This window comes from Tasmannia lanceolata, unplaced genomic scaffold (assembly GCF_043159265.1).
Source record: "Tasmannia lanceolata isolate RefF3 unplaced genomic scaffold, GAP_Taslan_0.1 ptg000033l, whole genome shotgun sequence".
Lineage (NCBI taxonomy): Eukaryota > Viridiplantae > Streptophyta > Magnoliopsida > Canellales > Winteraceae > Tasmannia > Tasmannia lanceolata.
This window is the reverse complement of record NW_027518710.1, coordinates 117,501-123,397: the sequence shown is the minus strand read 5'-3', so window position 1 is coordinate 123,397 and position 5,897 is coordinate 117,501.

The window sequence follows — 5,897 nt, the reverse complement described above, 5'->3', positions numbered from 1 at the left end:
CATGCATACAAGCCTTGCTCACAAGCCTTGGGCACTGGCCCATCGCACTAGCCTTGCACACAAGCCTTGCGAACTAGCCTTGGGCACGAGCCTTGCGCACTAGCCTTGGGCACTAGCCTTGCACACAACCCTTGGGCACTAGCCTTGCGCACCAGCCTTGCCCACAAGCCTTGCACAGCAGCCTTGCACACTAGCCTTGCATACAAGCCTTGCACACTAGCCTTGCACCCAGGCCTTGCTCACTAGCCTTGGGCACTAGCCTTGCGCACTAGCCTTGGGCACTAGCCTTGCACACAGACCTTGGGCACGCAGGCCTTGCACGCTAGGCATGCTTGGGCAAGCAGCTCCCGCAACAAGTCGGCGGGTGTAGGCATGGTTGGGCGCAGATCCCGCATCGTCTCGTCGCGTCTGGGCGCAAACCCGTCGCGTCTCGTTGCGTCTTCAGAAGTCGTCGCTAACAGCACCTTTGGTTGCCACTGGTGGTTAGGCGGGTTGGTTGCGCAAACCCTATAGGAGGGTGGCATGCTGCGGGGCGCTGGAATGCGCAGGTTTAGGGCGTTTTTGCCCGGATAGGCACTGGAATGTGCTGGTTTTGGGCGTTTTTGCCTGGACAGGCTAAGGAATGGGCATGCTTTGGGCGTTTTTGCCCGGATAGGCACTGGAATGGGCTGGTTTTGGGCGTTTTTGCCTGGATAGGCTAAGGAATGGGGCATGCTTTGGGCGTTTTTGCCCGGGCAGGCACTGGAATGCCTGGCCTTGGCTGGGCATTGCTGGGTTGGGCTCCCTTGGCCTTTCAGGCGCCTTGGATGCTGTCTTGTGAAGACCATGGGCACAAGGCCATGGCATATAGTGAGGAATGGACCACGGTTGCCAAGGTTGCGCAAGTTTTGGGCATTTTTTGCCCGGATATGCCCAAGTATGCCCCGATAGGCCCGTTACGCCCCGGTATGAACGCGTATGCCCGGATAGACTCGGTATGCCTTGGGATACATGCGAATGCCCCGATAGGCTTGGTACGCCCCGATATGCGCACGTGTGCCCCAGTAGGGCTCGGTATGCCCCGGTATGTACGCGTGTGCCCTGATAGGCCCGGTATGCCCCGATATGCACACGTGTGCCCCAATAGGGGTCGGTATGCCCCGGTAGGTACGCGTGTGCCCCGTAGTGCACGTTTCGCAGAACTCCCCGCATGTCCCGCCCCTATATGTAATACTTACTTACTTACTTACTTTCTTTCTTGCTTGCTTGCAATGGTTGGGAGTGCCCGGCATGCCCCGCTGCAGAGACCAAGGGCGCAATGACTTGGCACCGCGGATGCCGGGACTCCGGCACTTCCCGTGGCACTGATGGTTGGTTCCAAAGACAAAAGGCCGTGCAAGGCCACCGCACCGCTGATGATTTTGCTCGTGCTGGCGCCGTTGTGTGGCCAAAGAACATGCGCGAATGCTCGTGTCGGAAGGGTTGGTGTCCTGGCCCCGTCGGGTGTCACGAATGCTCGGTTGCGAAGACCATGGGACCAAAGCCATGGCACGTCGGATGATGGCTCCAGCTGGAGCCCGGGCACTTTCTGTGGCATTGATGCTCGGTTTCAAAGACAAACGTGCGCAGGGCCAGGGGACCGCGGATGACTGCTCGTGCTGGCCTCGTTGGGCGGCATTGATGGTCGGTTGCAAAGAAAATGCGCGATTGCTCGTGTCGGGGACTGGCAAGCCAAGGCCAAGCGAGCCATGGCAACGCGGATGATGGCTCCAGCTGGCGCCCCGGCACTTTCTGTGGCATTGATGCTCGGTTTCAAAGACAAACGTGCGCAGGGCCAGGGGACCGCGGATGACTGCTCGTGCTGGCCTCGTTGGGCAGCATTGATGGTCGGTTGCAAAGAAAATGCGCGATTGCTCCTGTCGGGGACTGGCAAGCCAAGGCCAAGCGAGCCATGGCAACGCGGATGATGGCTCCAGCTGGCGCCCCGGCACTTTCTGTGGCATTGATGCTCGGTTTCAAAGACAAACGTGCGCAGGACCAGGGGACCGCGGATGACTGCTCGTGCTGGCCTCGTTGGGCGGCATTGATGGTCGGTTGCAAAGAAAATGCGCGATTGCTCGTGTCGGGGACTGGCAAGCCAAGGCCAAGCGAGCCATGGCAACGCGGATGATGGCTCCAGCTGGCGCCCCGGCACTTTCTGTGGCATTGATGCTCGGTTTCAAAGACAAACGTGCGCAGGGCCAGGGGACCGCGGATGACTGCTCGTGCTGGCCCCGTTGGGCAGCATTGATGGTGTGTTGCTGAGAGCATGTGCGATTGCAAGTGTCGGCCGGGTTTGGGTTCCCTTGGGCTTTCGGGCGCCTTGGACGCAGTCTTGCGAAGACCATGGGCACAAGGCCCCGTTCTGGCCCCTTGTTCGATTCGCTCTCGTCTTGCGCTTGCTTCCAAGGTCCTCCATGACCTTCCCCATGGCCTTGCTAGATCCCCCCCATGACGCATGACCTCTGTCCGTTGATTGGTTTTGAGTGCACACCATGCCCGGCTTGGCACCGTGTTGTCGCGTGAGTGGCATTTGGATCGTGCATGGTGGTGGGCTACCTGCCAATGCGCACAAGCCTTGCACACTAGCCTTGCGCACGAGCCTTGCACAAAAGCCTTGGACACAAGCCTTGCGCACAAGCCATGCATACAAGCCTTGCTCACAAGCCTTGGGCACTGGCCCATCGCACTAGCCTTGCACACAAGCCTTGCGAACTAGCCTTGGGCACGAGCCTTGCGCACTAGCCTTGGGCACTAGCCTTGCACACAACCCTTGGGCACTAGCCTTGCGCACCAGCCTTGCCCACAAGCCTTGCACAGCAGCCTTGCACACTAGCCTTGCATACAAGCCTTGCACACTAGCCTTGCACCCAGGCCTTGCTCACTAGCCTTGGGCACTAGCCTTGCGGACTAGCCTTGGGCACTAGCCTTGCACACAGACCTTGGGCACGCAGGCCTTGCACGCTAGGCATGCTTGGGCAAGCAGCTCCCGCAACAAGTCGGCGGGTGTAGGCATGGTTGGGCGCAGATCCCGCATCGTCTCGTCGCGTCTGGGCGCAAACCCGTCGCGTCTCGTTGCGTCTTCAGAAGTCGTCGCTAACAGCACCTTTGGTTGCCACTGGTGGTTAGGCGGGTTGGTTGCGCAAACCCTATAGGAGGGTGGCATGCTGCGGGGCGCTGGAATGCGCAGGTTTAGGGCGTTTTTGCCCGGATAGGCACTGGAATGTGCTGGTTTTGGGCGTTTTTGCCTGGACAGGCTAAGGAATGGGCATGCTTTGGGCGTTTTTGCCCGGATAGGCACTGGAATGGGCTGGTTTTGGGCGTTTTTGCCTGGATAGGCTAAGGAATGGGGCATGCTTTGGGCGTTTTTGCCCGGGCAGGCACTGGAATGCCTGGCCTTGGCTGGGCATTGCTGGGTTGGGCTCCCTTGGCCTTTCAGGCGCCTTGGATGCTGTCTTGTGAAGACCATGGGCACAAGGCCATGGCATATAGTGAGGAATGGACCACGGTTGCCAAGGTTGCGCAAGTTTTGGGCATTTTTTGCCCGGATATGCCCAAGTATGCCCCGATAGGCCCGTTACGCCCCGGTATGAACGCGTATGCCCGGATAGACTCGGTATGCCTTGGGATACATGCGAATGCCCCGATAGGCTTGGTACGCCCCGATATGCGCACGTGTGCCCCAGTAGGGCTCGGTATGCCCCGGTATGTACGCGTGTGCCCTGATAGGCCCGGTATGCCCCGATATGCACACGTGTGCCCCAATAGGGGTCGGTATGCCCCGGTAGGTACGCGTGTGCCCCGTAGTGCACGTTTCGCAGAACTCCCCGCATGTCCCGCCCCTATATGTAATACTTACTTACTTACTTTCTTTCTTGCTTGCTTGCTTGCTTGCAATGGTTGGGAGTGCCCGGCATGCCCCGCTGCAGAGACCAAGGGCGCAATGACTTGGCACCGCGGATGCCGGGTCTCCGGCACTTCCCGTGGCACTGATGGTTGGTTCCAAAGACAAAAGGCCGTGCAAGGCCACCGCACCGCTGATGATTTTGCTCGTGCTGGCGCCGTTGTGTGGCCAAAGAACATGCGCGAATGCTCGTGTCGGAAGGGTTGGTGTCCTGGCCCCGTCGGGTGTCACGAATGCTCGGTTGCGAAGACCATGGGACCAAAGCCATGGCACGTCGGATGATGGCTCCAGCTGGCGCCCGGGCACTTTCTGTGGCATTGATGCTCGGTTTCAAAGACAAACGTGCGCAGGGCCAGGGGACCGCGGATGACTGCTCGTGCTGGCCTCGTTGGGCGGCATTGATGGTCGGTTGCAAAGAAAATGCGCGATTGCTCGTGTCGGGGACTGGCAAGCCAAGGCCAAGCGAGCCATGGCAACGCGGATGATGGCTCCAGCTGGCGCCCCGGCACTTTCTGTGGCATTGATGCTCGGTTTCAAAGACAAACGTGCGCAGGGCCAGGGGACCGCGGATGACTGCTCGTGCTGGCCTCGTTGGGCAGCATTGATGGTCGGTTGCAAAGAAAATGCGCGATTGCTCCTGTCGGGGACTGGCAAGCCAAGGCCAAGCGAGCCATGGCAACGCGGATTATGGCTCCAGCTGGCGCCCCGGCACTTTCTGTGGCATTGATGCTCGGTTTCAAAGACAAACGTGCGCAGGGCCAGGGGACCGCGGATGACTGCTCGTGCTGGCCTCGTTGGGCGGCATTGATGGTCGGTTGCAAAGAAAATGCGCGATTGCTCGTGTCGGGGACTGGCAAGCCAAGGCCAAGCGAGCCATGGCAACGCGGATGATGGCTCCAGCTGGCGCCCCGGCACTTTCTGTGGCATTGATGCTCGGTTTCAAAGACAAACGTGCGCAGGACCAGGGGACCGCGGATGACTGCTCGTGCTGGCCTCGTTGGGCGGCATTGATGGTCGGTTGCAAAGAAAATGCGCGATTGCTCGTGTCGGGGACTGGCAAGCCAAGGCCAAGCGAGCCATGGCAACGCGGATGATGGCTCCAGGTGGCGCCCCAGCACTTTCTGTGGCATTGATGCTCGGTTTCAAAGACAAACGTGCGCAGGGCCAGGGGACCGCGGATGACTGCTCGTGCTGGCCCCGTTGGGCGGCATTGATGGTGTGTTGCAGAGAGCATGTGCGATTGCAAGTGTCGGCCGGGTTTGGGTTCCCTTGGGCTTTCGGGCGCCTTGGACGCAGTCTTGCGAAGACCATGGGCACAAGGCCCCGTCCTGGCCCCTTGTTCGATTCGCTCTCGTCTTGCGCTTGCTTCCAAGGTCCTCCATGACCTTCCCCATGGCCTTGCTAGATCCCCCCCATGACGCATGACCTCTGTCCGTTGATTGGTTTTGAGTGCACACCATGCCCGGCTTGGCACCGTGTTGTCGCTTGAGTGGCATTTGGATCGTGCATGGTGGTGGGCTACCTGCCAATGCGCACAAGCCTTGCACACTAGCCTTGCGCACGAGCCTTGCACAAAAGCCTTGGACACAAGCCTTGCGCACAAGCCATGCACACAAGCCTTGCACACAAGCCATGCATACAAGCCTTGCTCACAAGCCTTGGGCACTGGCCCATCGCACTAGCCTTGCACACAAGCCTTGCGCACTAGCCTTGGGCACGAGCCTTGCGCACTACCCTTGGGCACTAGCCTTGCACACAACCCTTGGGCACTAGCCTTGCGCACCAGCCTTGCCCACAAGCCTTGCACACCAGCCTTGCACACTAGCCTTGCGTACAAGCCTTGCACACTAGCCTTGCACACAGGCCTTGCTCACTAGCCTTGGGCACTAGCCTTGCGCACTAGCCTTGGGCACTAGCCTTGCACACAGACCTTGGGCACTAGCCTTGCGCACTAGCCTTGCCCACGAGCCTTGCA